At 36.0% G+C, this 16,991-nt stretch overlaps 1 protein-coding gene across 2 annotated transcripts in view; it reads right to left on the bottom strand.

Moving 5' to 3' along the window:
- The window catches only part of Dgk (diacyl glycerol kinase 1), a 911,622-nt gene that overhangs the window by 404,576 nt on the left and 490,055 nt on the right, over window positions 1-16,991 (bottom strand). For both annotated transcript variants that reach the window (XM_085814117.1, XM_085814118.1), the window contains one exon: window positions 16,048-16,091. The gene's annotated coding sequence lies outside the window, so the exon portion shown is untranslated. The remainder of the gene's footprint in view (window positions 1-16,047; window positions 16,092-16,991) is intronic.

The raw sequence follows: 16,991 nt of genomic DNA, 5'->3' as shown, positions 1-16,991 counted from the left end.
TTAAAAAAAAAAAAAAAAAAAAAAAACTGATGTGTACACTACATGACTTCCTCATAAATTTCTCATTCAATTAATTCAGTTCTCATTTCGCGGCGAAAAAGTAATCTGTAAAAACTTCAAAATATCTTCGTTAAAAATTGAAAGATATAGAAAAATATAAATTACGGAGTACAGTTAAAACAATTAAAAAAAAAACAAATTTTACACTTAAAATTACAGTTTCTACATAAAAACAAGCTATTCGGGTAGCGGGCAAGAAGGCAGATTTTTCGGTGCACAAAACCAAAAATTTCGTTTCGGTCCCACTCGGCAAAAAGACACTGAAGACGTAGAAAAACTTAATTCACGATCCTGCTAAGTTTCAAATGCAAACAAATACGACTGCTCTGGTAAAAAAACGCATTTACAAATTTTAAATTGTTAATAATTCTACAACTATTGCATGCAGAATAACTAAAGGGATAAAAACCTTAACCGGAAGATAAGAATAAAATATTTTAATCCTTTGTAAAGCAAAAAATGCGCAATTTACCAACATATAAGAATAAAGAAAACTGAGCTCACTAAGCCAAGTGAGCCAAGAGAGTGGGTATGGAAGATAGCAACCAAAATAGGGGGTACACAACTGTATAGAAGTTATATATACAACGTTATGAGGCTACTCGTTTTGGAGTTTTGCGAGATTTATCCATACGTACGTACGTACAGACGCAACGAAAAAAATCTCTTACGAATCCATTTTAAATCGGTTTTATAATTCGTTTGGGGAAAAAGAATCCTTTATTTTGTTCTTAAATCTAAGGTAAAGATGTCACGCAAAAATCTTTAAATTGCAACCGATATCTGCCAAAACGGATATTTTTGTTGATGATATATATAAATGAATATTTTTGTTGATGATATATATAAATGAATATTTTTGTTGATGATATGATACCCGGAATTTTTCGCGATTACAATACTTTCTTTACTTCGTACAAAAATGGATGTAAAAACCTCAGTTGTGACAAAATAAGAAACGTGATGGGAAAAATATCATTCGGAGATGAATTTTCAAAGTAAGCAATTTCCCATTAAAATACACATGGAAAAAAATGGCTCGTTTTCATACTGCGCTATATAACATTCTTGAAAACATTTTTGAAACCCAAAGTATGCTATTTCACAATTATACACATGGAAAAAAAACTTGCGCATTTTCATGCTACACTAGTTGGCGTTCTTGAAAACCTTTTTGAAACAACCTTGCTATAGTTTCTTTCAGTAAAGATATTTAATGCAAAAAAAGCATGACTAAAACCTTTAAATTACTGTTTCTGAACTAAAGCCTTCTAGGCTACAAATCCACTTACCGAATTGCAAAACCAAAAGCCTAAATTTAACTGAAAGCAGAACTACTCAAAGCTTTAACATGAAGCTAATTTCCTTAAGCGAAACTGGAGATAACCCAAACAGTTCGATAAAAACTCGGGAGGAGATAGGGGGGAAGAGAGGACTGTGATATAAATATACCAGCTTTGGAATTGTTTAAATTACTTGTTTCTAAACTGTGGGCAACAAATTCAGGAAATCCAACTGATTCCTGCCGCTTTTTTATGTTCAGCGTGAGACTGAGAATCAGATGAAAACTGGTGTCGTAAAGCAGAAACGGATCCAAACATTTCAGTCGACTCGGCCATTCCGGGAGAGAACCACATCCGAAAGTAAATTTACGACTTCAAAAGGCAGAACATATTTTCAAATTAAATCTAAAGATATTTTAGCCCCTGGAATTTATAGTCCGCAACTTCCTCGGAGAGATAGATATACGTTAGAAATTCTTTCCTTTTTACTGAATTAGTTATTGGAGAAGAATATATATATATATATATAGAGAGAGAGAGAAGGGCAGACAGATAAGAGCTGAAAGGGTTTTTTCCTGACATTTTAAAATGAACTGAGGATGAAAATATTCTTCGTCTTATCATTTTACTTCCTCCACACAGAGTGGAAACAAATCTTTTAGTCGTAAACGGGGTGCCTCGTCATTCGGGGAAAAAAATCACAAATAAATGTTAGAGAATATTTTTAACGATTTTCATCATCCGTAAAACTGGTTTGAAAATATTTATTTTCGCTTTTATTGTAGAGGAGATACACACCCATATTGTAGGGGAAATACACCCAAGTTAAGAGAATTTGCAAATTATGTCCAATCTATAAGCCTAATGGACAGATTCTAATGAAATTCCGTCTGAATATACATTTATAACAAAGAAAGAGATGTACCATTCAAAAGCCATTTTATGTACGCATGATGATCAATAAAGCTCATAATTTAGGAATGTCGAAAATTTATTCGATGATATCGAACTGATAATGAGTCTATTATGAGGTATGGTCTCCCTTTACAGCCAGACAGGTGGCGTAGCGTGAGAGCAAACTGGACAGGAGGCAGCTGAGGAGTCCCTGTGGTAGTCACTTCCACTCCTGCAGTAGGGCAGATTTCAACTCCGGAATGGTTCTCGAAAGGAAATGGCTAAATGAAACTGCCCTGCTAAGAGGCTTCCTGACATGCTCTATAGAAGATCTGGGTGGTCAATGCATGCGGCGAATATTCTCACTTTCCAGGTAAAAGTCGACCATCTGAACTCTATGCGGATGAGCGTTGTCGTCTATTAACATGAACCTAGGTTCAGCTGTGTCCCAGGAAAGTCGAACATAGGGCTCTAAGATCTCTTTATATATCATAGCAGTTAAAGATCCTTTGTCTAAGACGTACAGGGCTTCGCGGCCGTCCAATATAATGCCTGCCCAAACCATTACATCTCCACCACCTTAATGATACTTTCTCCCCTAATGGGGAAGGGATGGTATCGTGTTACAGGCTCTCTCTCCAAATACAGGTCCGGCGAGAATCTGTTTTCACTCTGAATCTCAACTCACCTATAAAACGCACAGTGCTCGACCAAAGCTTGGCCTTAGACCTGTTGCCTGTACCATGCAAAACGAACTGTCTTGTATAGCATAAAAGTCTTGTGTGCCCTTCTATCATACAGGTATATCTTAAGAAGTCGTGGACTGTAGCAAGTGTAGACTGCCGGGGAAGTCGGGTTCCGGGGACAGCACATAACTCACGTAAGAGTTGTTAAGCTGTAGCAGATCTGTGTCGCCGCACGGAATGTGCCAAGTAGCGATGATCATTTGTTGTGGATTTTGAGCGACATCGTCCAAGTCTTCTTCAAAGGGATCCAGTGTCCAAAACTGTTTCTACAAAGCAGACGACACTGGGCGTCATACTGAGCGCTGTTTCTACTTACCCTTGTGATTGGCCTGCCCGCAATCTAGCGACAATTCTCCATCTCATTCCTTCATGCATATGATGGTGGCTTCTCATTTCGCATACGATCATGCGTATGATCGTGGCTGCACATTTTGCATATGATCGTGGCTACTCAAAGTCACGAAAGAGTTCTAGTGCACAAATTGCCGAAAACCGCTCGGGCTCTTATATCCTCTCCACAATCACATCTTAGATACGCATGTGTACGCTTGCATGTTTCAGTTTGAATTTTTGCATAACTCTTTGGCGGCCTTTCGTTCAATACATTTCGTAAAAATAGAGAGCATTTGCAAGTTCTTTTAATTTTGCACACGATTTATGTCATGTACACAGAAGTTCTTACCCAGCCTTTCTTTTCGCACCCGTTGATCGCAGGCATATACAAGGTGTCCGAGAAGTCTGTAAATGTAAAATAATAAAGAATGCAATCCCTCGTTAGGCCTATCTGCCTAAGGGGAGTTATGCCTTCGAGGAGGAATTTTTAAGGGAAATTGTGTTGTATACACATTACACATGGGGAAAACCAAGTAAACGCCCATGCAGCCAGTCCGTTCGTCGAGATTCGAACTCCGGGTTTAACTGGCAGCGAAATATTAAACGGCGGCAGACACCGAAAGCTCATAGTAATAGGAAAGTAAACTAAACGATTAACCACTTACAAAACTCAAATATAAAATATAATACTAAAATGAAGATACTCAGACACGTTTTTTTCTATTTTTCCTCCAAAGAAAAACTTTTTTTTTTTTTTTTTTTTTTTTTTGCGTTGCTCCTTCTTCCAGCTGTGGAGACCTACTCAGAAAACCGCCTACTTGTCACATTCAAGGATTATGAATACTGAAAAGTGCTGTGTGTTCTTTCAGCTCTTATCTGAAAATTAATAAAGAGATTAATAATTGAAGCATGCTTTCCAATGAGCAATATTTTCACTGCAATACCAGCTGAAAGGAGGATGAAAGTACATACCTGTTTTCTACCTTTTTAAGTGAACATTGTTGTAAAGAAAGCGCGACCAATTAAGTCATCAATCAGCTCTTTTCATTTTCACTGCATTCTGGGGGGTTAGGGGTTGGAAAACACGAAGCGACAAGTGCCACTGGGGGGGGGGGTAACGTTTCAGGTCACTTTTAACAGACAAGTGTGTGCCGTTTCTGACTTTTTCAAATTGACATTTTTCAAATTGACGGGTCTGCCTCGGGGAAAACGGTGAAATGGCTAAAATATCCGCGATAAAAATTGTCTGTGTTAATAACACTCGCTGCCTGGTATTAAGTACTAGCTAAAATTTTTAACTTTTATAGTCTTTTGAAAGAGAAAACGGTGAACAAAAGATAAAAATGTAAAAGAAGATTGATCCGTTTATCTTTAAAAACTTACAAGTTGATCGTACATTATAAATTGTAAATAGGTGCAACAGTTCCTTCCCATTTTTTATCTCATAAGTATTTGTCTTTACTAATGCTGCGTTAATCATTATCTTACGGCAATTCCATCACAGGAATTAAAGAAATCTTGCATTAAACAGTTGTTTCCAAGTTTACGAAACTTTATACCTGCTAACATTTGAGCAACGGGTGAGATAAGAGAATCAAAACTAGGTTAGAACAACATATAGTACATTTTATCTTTAAAATATGAAACATGGAGCCAAAAGTTAAAATTTAATATCCTTGTCCTCTGTTTGCTCTCGTCGGCATAGAGAATTAAAACAGCTTTCCACCACTTTAAAATCCACGTGCTCTCACACAACTAATTGTCGGAAAATCTTACGAAACCATGGCAGTAAGGAGTTCTGTTTTCTTAGCGGAAGACGGGAGAAATTTAATTAAAAGCAGTCTCGTCATCGCTCTGGATGGTGTTCACGTCCGAAAGTGAAGAACGCCTCAGAGTGTTTGCAGAACAGGAAATACTGTCAGTTTATATGATCCGGCAACGCAAACTGACCCACTCTTTGCCTCTTCCACACATTCTTTCGGTAGTTATCTCTTCATTGCAGTTCAGCTTATTATTTCTTGAATGGTTAAACGAAAGTCTCAAACACCGGAATGTATCAACTGTGGCGAAGCCAATAATCGTTACGGTGCCAGATATGACTTCGCCCATCCCGCCTACCACCCCGATTGTCCAGAGTATCAACTTCGCGTCCAGCTCATCAGGGAAAACACAGACTACTAACTTCAATCCTTATAGTCTAGCATCAGGTAACTTAGTATCTGATTCTTCATTGGATCATATACAAAAAGATCTTAATACCACTCTTCTGCAACGAACTTTACCGACGGAATGTCTACAAATAAACCTTCAACATGCTCGAGCTGCGACGGCACAGACTGTAGAATATGCTACTTCTGAGCATATTGACTTCATCTTAATCCAGGAGTCGTATTGTCTAAATGGTAAGGCGGTTGGCTTTCCACTGCACTGGACACTATATCAAAAGGAAGATCCTTTACTTCCACCCCGTGCAATTATTGTTATTGTCAATTGTAATTCTTCCTGGTCTCCTTTACTTGTCACTGCGCAGCGAGATATTGTTGCTGTTCTTCTGGAAGTTCATCATCTGACAGTCCTCCTGGTTTCCATTTATTCCTCACCGTCCTCAGAAATCGAACCTGTGCTCTCTGCGATGCAAGATTTACTGACCTCAATTCAAATTCCAAATTTGCTCTTTTCTGGTGATTTTAATGCTCATAATGTTTCGTGGGGATATGCTACTACGGACGTAAAGGGTAGACTTCTGGAAGATTTTATATCCAGTTTTAATCTCGTGAAACATAATTCACATGATGCTCCTCCGACTTTTGATCGTCAACATTCACATGGTTGGCCAGATTTGACTTTGTCTACTTTGCCTATGGCCTCTCTTCTTCAAGATTGGCGAGTAATTGAGGGTCTCAGTCTATCAGACCATAACTATATACGTTTTTCACTCGCGGGAACTACAGCCACCTCAATCATACGGCGTTATAATTTACCTGGCCGAAAGGTCAGACAGTTTACTGCAGCCATTCAAGCCAATTTGGCCTCTTATCATTCTCGTCTTCAATCTCTGCATTCTCGTGAAGATCTACAAAATTTTACTAGTGATCTTATGGCTACCATTCGAATAGTATGTGATAGTGTTTTGCCTATTCGTACCACTAAGAAGTTATGTACATTAAATTGGTGGAATGCTCAGCTTCGTACTCAACAACAAAAATGTAGAGCTCTTCGACGTCGGCTAAAGCAAGAGCGTCGAAATAATATCAGCTCCAATACTCTGCTTCTTTACCGACAGGAAAGAGCATGTTACAAACAAATGATTATACGTGCCAAATTAACTAGCTGGCGCAAATTTTGTTCTGAGACAACATCTGTTTATGGTATTCATCATAAGATTGCGACCGACAAGCTGTTTAAGCCAGCAACTTTCCATCTTTTACCTACAGTTAGTCCTAATAGTCACCTGACTGAATCAACTCTATCAGAAGTCCTTGATACGGTTTTTTCTACAGATGATAATTCAACTGATTCCTCCTTTCATCAGACTATTCGAAATCAAACTTCTAGTCTTCAAACACCAGACGATGTTATTTTTACTACTCAAGAAATTCGGCAAGTCTTACGCCAACTCCTAATAAGCGCGCACCGGGTCCAGATGGTGTTGACTATCGTATTGTCAAATTGATTATTAGCACCAATCTCAGTCTCTTCCAAAGCCTGTTTAATAAGCTATTCAATAGTGGAACTTTTCCTCAATGTTTTAAAATTGGCCAGGTGATCTTATTTTTAAAGAAACACCGTGATTCAGCCCGTGCCGATTCTTATCGCCCTATTTGTTTGTTGTCAGCTTTTGGCAAAACTTTTGAAAACTTCTTATGGGACGATTGAGATTTCATTTGCACTCAACAAATTATCTGTGTCCTTTTCAATACGGTTTTCGCACCAAAAGATCAACACTGCGCGCTTTAAAGGAAGTTCAAGATACCATCCTGCGCAATAAGTTCTCCGGCCACCACACAGCGTTTATCTCAGTGGATTTAAAGAGCGCCTTCGATAAGCTGTGGTGGCCGGCAGTTCTATATGCATTAAGAGATGCCAATTGCCCCGCAATTTATATAATACTCTTGCACATTATCTGTCCGATCGACATTTGATCATTTCCTATAATGGAGGCCTGGTACATAGATGTCAGACTCGAGGGTGCCCGCAGGGTTCATGTGCGAGCCCCTTTCTCTGGAATGTGACATACAATCTTATCCTTAAGCAGCCATGGCCTGAACATACAACTGTGGTTACTTATGCCGATGATACCGCATTCATAGTGCGAGGTAGGACTCGTGATCAACTTCAAGCAAACTCACAGGAGACCTGTTCTTTGTTTCAGACTAGATGTGAAGATTTTAAATTGCAAATCTCTGAAGAGAAATCGCAAATTCTGATCATTCCTAAGAAGGGTGGTTCTATGACTCGTCAGCCGAGAATAACCATAAATGGCAAGCGTCTTCGTATTAAACGTGAACTTAAATACCTTGGAATTATTTTCGACGACAAACTCAATTGGATTCCCCATGTGTTAGATCTCAAGAAGCGTACTGCTGTGGTTACTCAACGCCTTAAACTTATGAAGGGAATCCACTGGGGCTTAAATCCACATCTTCTTAAAGTTTTATATGCAACAGTAACTGAAAAGATTGTTTCATATGGTGCTGCAATTTGGGCAGCACCAATGCAAGGACGCAAAGTCCGACATTTAAATAGTATACAGAGACCATTTCTCTTAAATATCACTCGTGCCTTCCGGACATCACCAACTAACGCCCTCGCAGTTGCAGCTGGAGTCTTGCCTTTACCTATTGCGGTTGAAAAGGACGCAGCTTATCAGTTGATTAGACAACTTGGCTGTTCAGTTCAGTTTGGAGATCACTCTTTCTCCTCCCATGATTACGAAGCAGCAATAAACAGAGAAGATCAACACCCCTCCCTCTATGGTACGGGAGTTAAAGTTAATCTCAAACCGAGTCATTAAGCTTCTCATGCTGATCTGGTCTTTTATACTGATGGCTCTAAATTGGAAGATCAGGTTGGCTGTGCATATATAGCCATACTGCAAGATCAAACAACTCTTCACCAGTGGAAATGTCATCTGTCTTCTTTTAACAGCGTCTTCCAGAGTGAGGCTATTGCTATTCGACAAGCCATACAAACAATCATTAATCATCGATATTCACATTCCTATGTTCTTACCGATAGTCTCTCCACATTGTATGCCATTTTAAATCCTCTGCATTCATCCCCCATTATTGTGGACATTCAAACTAGCTTGTCTCGACATAAAAATCTACACATTTGTTTAGAATGGACAAAAGCTCATGTGGGGAACTATGGTAATGAAACTGTCGATAGGCTTGCTAAAGAAGCAGCACAGAATCACGAGATAACACAGACCTTGACGGTTTCACTCCCAGTATCTAATCTAAAGCGTCACTTACTTCTCACAGCCATCTCCTTGTGGCAAAATGCATGGAGTTCGGAGGAAACTGGTCGCCGAGCATTTGCCCATGTCCCTAAAGTAGATTAAGACCGATTAATGATGCCACCACAGCTGATCTTCTACATTACGGGCCACGGGCCTTTTCCCTTATATTTCGAGAGACATGGACTCTCTTCCTCAGCACTCTGTAGTTGTGGACAACTGGGCAATCCAGAACACTATCTAATCGATTGTCCACTTACTACTGAATTCCATATTCATTTTCCACCAACGGATAGGACTGCCTTTAGTCGTTTTTTGATTAAGCAACGGCATCAAGTCAAAAAGATAGTCCGTTTAATTGACAAACTGATGAATCTGGGACTTGATCTTTGTGCCTTATAATATCGACATATGATTCAACTTCTTCAACTGCTTGTATATATTATAATCCATCTACTTTTATGCTCTTAAGTGTTTGTAACCATTGTAATCTATTGTAATCCATCTGTTATAAGTCGCTGTGTATAGCAGCAGTCAAATATTTGTATATTCTCTCTCAGCATCTTTTTCTAAGTGCAACCAGGTAATATTGTCTATAACAGCTGTCCTTGTACCTATGGTACATTTAATACCAGGTGCTGTTTAGTATCTGTATATCTTGCATTTGCCTATTTACCGATGAATAATAATGTTATCTTTTGCATATGCACATTTATTATCAAGTGCTATTAAATATCTGTATATATTGAATTTGCATATTTATCTGTTGCATATGTATTGTCCTAATAGTCTCTTTGTTGTCCATAGCAGCTATCAATGTACTTATGGTACATTTATTACCAGGTGCTGTTAAATATCTGAATATATTGAATTCGCATATTTATCTGTTGCATATGTCCCGTCCTAATAATCTCTTTGCTGTTCATAGCAGCTATCAATGTACTTATGGTACATTTTTTTACCAGGTGCTGTTAAATATCTGAATATATTAAATCTGCATATTTACCTATGAATAATAATGTTATTGTCTTTATTTTTATCTTTTGCCCATGTATTATCAAACATATAACTGTCTGTATTCCCTCATAATGCACTATGATAATATCTACATTGAACGTATTTTGCGTTTTTCACTGTATAATAGTATATAATATCTTGGCATATCTAGTTGGGCGTATTAATGGTACATTGTTTGCCAGTTGCTGTTAAACATCGGTATACCATATACTTGCATATTTGGCTATACATTATACTGTTACTGTCTTTTTTTCATCAATTGCACATGTAATATCATACATTTAATTCTCTGTGTAATAATAACACTGAATGTATTGGGGTCGCTAGAGATTTTCATTGTATAATATATCCAACCATTATCCATTGTTTTAAATATATCCATTGTATTTATACCAACATTGAATGTATTTTATGTTTTTCACGGTATAATATATGTTCATAATTTGTAGCATACTTAAGTCTATATTTCATCCTTTGCAAATGTATAGTAACACATTTAACTGTCTGCATCAATTTATTTGCTGCATAAGGATCACAAGTGTCATGACAATTTTAAATGTATATTTGTGTTACCAACACTGAATGTATTTTATATTTTTATTGTATAGTATTGTATAGTATCTACTGTATCGTATCGTATTATGGTATTGTTTTGTATTGTATAGTATCTTATATCAGTTGGCTTTATACAGGTTAAATATGTTAATTTTTATTCATTATAACCGTTTAATTAGCTTTTGAATTGTATTGTATAGTATTGTATGGTATCTTATATAAGTTATCTTTTATGCAGGTAACTGCATCAATTTATTTGCTGCATTAGGATCACTGGTGTCATGACAATTTTAAATGTATTTTTGTGTCACCAACACTGAATGTATTTTGTATTTTCATCACTAGTGTCATGACAATTTTAAATGTATTTTTATGTCACCAACACTGAATGTATTTTGTATTTTCATTGTATAGTATTGTATAGCATCTACTGTATCTTATTATATTGTGGTATTGTATCTACTGTATCGTATTGTATTGTGGTATTGTATAGTATTGTATAGTATCTTATATCAGTTGGCTTTTAGTACAGGTTAAATATGTTATTTTTTGTATTGTATTGTATTGTATTGTAATATTGTATAGTATTGTATGGTATCTTATATTCGTTAACTTTTATGCAGGCTAAATATGTTATTTTTATTCCTCATAATCGTATAATTAGCCTTATTGCATGTTTTTCCCACAATACCACGTGATCAATTGTATTGTACCGCTATTGCATTCTGTTACATTGTATTCTTTTATTTTTATTTCTTTTGGTATATCCTCTGTGTATTGCTGTAATCATTTACATTCATTATTTCACTATGTTCTCTATTTTTATGTTATATTGTCATTAAGTCTAATTCTACTGTCTATATTTTACTCATTGTATATTATTGGGCTGCCCAACATCAGACTGTACTTTAGCTTATGTATATTCTATATTTGTGTGTATTACACCTTTGTAAAATTTTTGCTTATTGTCAAAACTCACCCTTTTTAGCCCTGCATGCTTTTGTTATTTTATTTAATAAATGTGGGGCCTGGGAGGTTGTTGGGACTGTCTTTCGTGGGCATTTGGTCTGTTGGACTGCCCCCGGGTTGAATTTGGCTCTGGGTTTGGGCGCCCGGTGCGTGGCGTCTTGTGATTCCTCTTTAGGCTCTAGATATAGGTGGACGTGGTGCTATACCGATTAACCTTTTGGTAAAGGGACAGTGCCAACGTCCTCCGTTGCTTATCGCTTATCGCTTTTAATCTTAGAAAGGCGGAAAAAACCTAACGTTCATCGTCTTTCTATAGATGAATCCTGTACATATTTAAATGACCGCAATAAAAACAGTTCCATTTATTATCATCAAAGAGAAGAGAAAAATCTTAGAACATGTTTCAAGGAAACTAAAGAAAGTTTCTAAAAGAGTTTTACGATTGTTGTTTGTTTTTGATATAACGAAAATAAAATTAAAGTCAGGGCAGAAAACTGTTAAGGTCAACTCACATATTATCAGGAATATATTTTATTTTATACCCAATTTTTAAATTGGATAAAAAATGGAACAAGAAAATGGAAAAAATGGAACAAAAAACGTGTATCAAGGCCTTACCCTTCACTCACATCACTACTAAATGTCCTGGTCTATCACAAATGTATTTTTGCGCTTTTTAAATGCCCAGACTTCGACCTACAACCCTCCATGGACTTGGAAGGCTGTTTAAGAGAAATGGGATAAAATAACTTTTCCTCAACTGAAAAAGCTTTATTGTCATGAAAATTGCAGTGTAGGGAGGTAGTGAAGAATAAGGGTTATTAAATAGAACATTTAAAACACAAAACTTTTATTTAAAATATTACTGTAAATACAATGGAAATCGTCTAGAAATTGTGCGAACAGCAGAAATTGTACGTCTAGAATTTTGCTGCCAGTTGTATTAGGTCATACAGAAGAAAGCTTTTTCAAATTGTTCGTCAAAATCATTTCTAGTGGTTTAAAAATCCTTTCGCGAAACTTGGTAAAAAACCATTATCTTGTGCTTGTGTTCCATTAAATGTTTCCAGTAGGTCACTGTTTCTATCTTTAACCAACCCATTGTCCACTTCATGAATTTATTTGTTGTTACCCTCTTTGCAATGTCAGGTTTTCTTGCGAAAATTACCATACATATTTCAGATGTTTCAGCACTTTGAAAGGGATAAGTGGTCTTGACATTTACAAAACAAAATTAGCAACAATATTGGATACAATATGCAAACAAAGCACTTTCTTACAATTTTTCGAAAACTGGTCGTGTAAGAAATTCTTCTTCGTGATGCAATTTAAATATTTCTTCTCAGATTCTTTTGACGGTCCCTTTAGTCCCCAATGACTTTCGTTACTGCCTATTTTCTTTTCCCAAATTGTCTGTCATCGAACATTTTGTTTTTATCTTTATGATTAACAAAAGCAAAAATGTTTAACAAAAAATCGTATTAAAAAGAGTCGAAGAGGCAGACAAAATATTTTTAAAGTACTAAATCTTTTATAGAAATTTAATCTTGTAGAAAGGCGCTTGTATTTACAACACCCATGCTTAAAATCATTCTAAAAATAATCTTCTGCAGCAAAAAGCATTCGAAATATGGTATTCAGCTGAAAAGCAAAATGTACAGAAAAGAGAAAAAATTCATTTTCCAGCATTTATTTAATTATATTCTGAACGCACATTTTTAAAAGATATTTTCTATGTGTTACATTTCTCCTTTTGCATGCTTTAAAATTCATGACAGCTCTTTCGAAGCTTCTTTGCTAAAGATACGTTGTCAAAGTGTGTCATCAAGGAATTTGCTATGTGTTTCATTTTCAGCAAAGCTACTTGTGCATTCATTATGTTACCGGTAATGCATAAAACTAAACAGCATTTGTCATTCTACAACATACCTAGGCATTTTATTGAATGTCTGACGTTTTTAGGCAACTTGGTTTGGTTTGGTTTGGTTTGGTTTGTGTGATTATGGCAAAGTCTCGAGGGATGTGCCTAAGGGAAGGAATGCCTTCGTGGAGGACTTTCTAAAGGAATATGGCTCGTATACACGTTACGATCGGTGAAAAATACAAAAATGCCCATTTGCGGCATTCGGATGTCGGACCGAACTACCAGTGTTCAGCGAATTTACCGTCGGCCACTGGTGGGCCCGTTTATAGGCAATGCATGAAATAAGAGAATTATTATATACTTTGTTTAGGCATTGTATATAATACCTAGAAGAATTGATAATGCATAGTTTAGTCATTGTATATACTAATACCTAGAACGAAAAATGCTATTTTGGTAAAGTATGAAAAAGTGTCATGATAAGGGCTTAAAAGAAGAGCACTTCTCAATATTAATGATATTTTGAAAAAATATGAAAAAGTGCCATTGAAAAACCTTAATTCAAAATACGTAAAGAAAAATGAAAGTTACAGAAATTTCGAGATCTAGAAGGCACTGGAAATTTCTCGGCGGACGTAAAAATGTTACATAAGACCGAGGACAGCATCCGTTCTCTGGTTTTCAAATGTCCCGGATGTAGCTGGTAAAAATTAAAAACTCAAATTGAACTTGTAGAACTGTTGGAAGAAATAGATTTGTGTAATAAAACTGTTTCGCACAACTTCCCATCCGGATCATTTTAGTTCTGCCGATATGCAAATCAAAATTTCAAATTTAATTAGCAATACTTCATTTTAAATTAGGTATTTCTAATTTCTGTTCTCAAAATAGTAACTTCTTATAATAAATTACTCTGCACTGCCTCATTTCTAGATTAATACATATCATATGATGTTTACATAACACTTTGAAGAAAACAACCTTCAGCCAATAATAAGTTATACTAATTATCCAATCAAATGGCATTGAAACCCAAACTAACCTGCTGCTGCGCTGTTCAATTCTTGTCGCAATGTCACATATGTTAATGTTACTTTCTGCCACATTAATGTGCCAAGTTATTTGCCAATGTGAATTAAAATAAAAATGAAATTTTAAACCTGCCACGACTGTCTCTTATTAAATCTGCCTCCATTGCAAGTTCACTTGATCTTCTAGGTGTGGTATGTCTGCCAAGTTTGCTTGATATTCTGTTTATATTTTGGTTTGTGTAACTTTGATGATATTAATTAATTCACAACCTGAAGTAAAAATTCGAGAAATAAAAGTGTCTCTGTATAAGCAAAGTAAACGAAAACCTTCTTTTGGTGAGCCTCCATACTCGATTTTTAACTGCTTCCTTTTGCTTCTGCTTTTCTTCCGTTAAACGTTCCGTTCCTTTCTTCCTATTTTGCTCTGCTCTTTTCCTGTTGCAACTTATGGCCAGAAATGTCAATTACAAAAATGAAGACTTAATCTGCCTCGGCTGCCAGTTTCCTATTCATTGTGGAATCAACATTCTTTGCTATGAAAATTCTCACTGTTCATCACGGATGACGAAATGCAACATTATTACATATACGTTTCGGTTTTCTTTCTCTCTCTCCGTCTATATATCAGTCATGATCAAGACAGCCCACTGATATATGGACACTGTAATAGAAACAAACTTAGAACTAAAAAACGGCAGGAATTTGGATGGCGTGGTAATGTAGATCCATACTGAAGAGAGACTGACAGTCGAGGAGATTTTAATTCCATTCTTATTTCCAACTGACATTTGTGGCCCTGTTCACTTGGCACTCTCGTGCGCATTCAAGAACATTTGCATTTTTGATATTATTGGGATAGGTAGCGAGCGCAACGAAACAGCGACCAAGCAGTACAGATGTTCAAGTTGAAAATTGAGCATTTATCCAATATGGCAGGCTGCTAAGAGAAATGTTTCCGTTTAAGTTCTAAAAGTTTAAATTCCCGATTTGTTACGTCATCGGCGTTATGCAAGCCATACCACGTAGATTGATTTAGAAATGATGTTATCTAGGGAAGTTATTCCGATTTTTAGAATAGAGAGGGAGAATGAAGGGGTTACCGTTAGTTTAATTTATAATTTTTATTTACATATTTTTTATTTTACGCACACACACACACATATATATATATATATATATATAACAAAATACAATGTTTGTTTTAAGAAATAATTGGTGACTTCAAAATTAACTATTTTAGATTTTATGTTCTCCCCCTAAATTCATATGTTCTCCCAAATTCGAAATCTTTCCATGTTACTTAACAAGCTAATATTAACCAATCACAGCTTCGTGAGCTTTCCGCATCTATTTAGTATGAATATTCATTGCAAAACAACTACGTCGCTCCTTTCCCTAGCTTCTACCGTGCTAACACCTCCGCGCTGCTTCGCTTCTCAGTCTGAGATGCCTACGTCTTACTTTTAAAACCAGTTTATATAAAAATTATTGCATTTATCTATGATTGGATAAACGCCTTGTCTACAAAAAATTGAGCTGATACAAATTATAATGGAGTAAAGTTTGTTTAGAAATGGCCACGTCTGGAAGTTTCTGGTTTCTGCATCTATCTCTCTAACTACGCACCTAATATATATATATATATATATATATAAACATCTAAACCATACACTGATAGTAGAAAATTAATTTTGTTTCAAAACTGGTCCCCCCCCCCAAAAAAAAAAAGAGGGAGAGAAATTCAGTCCAGTAAGGGTTTTTGTGGACACTGTTTATAGTAGGTCTGTAAACAAAAATGAATAAAATACTTTCGAATAAATATAAACGAATTTACCGTAGTATCTAGGCGTTTCCTTTCGAAGAACAAATGCGGAAATTCTGAAAATAAAGAAAATCACGTTACATATCTGCAAAATTATAACTCTATGCATACAAAATAACATACAGGTTGGCACAACTTTAAACTCAGGCATAAAAGTGCTCTGTTTAGTTATTTATAGCAATATATGTTTTATTTAATATGTGCTTATTATTTTTTTATCATGTGAGCTGTTTTAATTCATTCTAAAAGGATAGCTGAAGATGACAGCTGTTCCCTCAGATACCATTTCAGAATTTAACGAGGATCTAAATTACTAGGGCTTTAATAAGCATTTAAATCCATTCCCTTTTGTAGGCTTAAAGATGTAATTAGTTCTCTAAGAACATATTTTATTGCAAATGAATCACCATCAGTGCATTTAAAACTAAACTAGAATATGCACGTCTATAGTTTTGAATGCATAGATAATCCAGTGATCACGGAACAAACTACCTTTGAATTAAGGTCCATGCCCAATATTCAACAATTCCGGCATCAGGTGCGATGGCATAAACTATGCAATAGCCTCAATTAACTGTTTTCGATTGCGAGATCGAAATAGTCTTTGGCTCAGAATTTAGGTATTAGCATGTTCCAGCTAATTCGTTACTGTTTATAATATACATTTAACTACAGATATATCGGTCTTTTCGAAACAGATGACCTGTTTCCAAACTATAAAATAATATGTATACAACAGGTGACTTACTTTGCCTTTGGTTAGGAGTATGAATCACCTGACACATCCAACTGATGGTAAATCATCAGATTAACTCTTTTGGCCCTGCTATGGTATTTAAATTCCTACTATTAGCTCACCCTCTTCCTATATCTTGTACAAATTTTCAATCGTTAATAAAAAAACTTTTTATTCATCCACTCAAGTTCAAATACAATTTTTTAAACTTGAGTGGATG

The sequence above is a fragment of the Stegodyphus dumicola genome, chromosome 3 (assembly GCF_044657685.1).
Source record: "Stegodyphus dumicola isolate Sdum_Otavi_A_Nest chromosome 3, ASM4465768v1".
Taxonomy (NCBI): Eukaryota; Metazoa; Arthropoda; class Arachnida; order Araneae; family Eresidae; genus Stegodyphus; species Stegodyphus dumicola.
The sequence above is the reverse complement of the archived record's forward strand: the minus strand, read 5'-3'. Positions and strand labels throughout refer to the sequence as shown.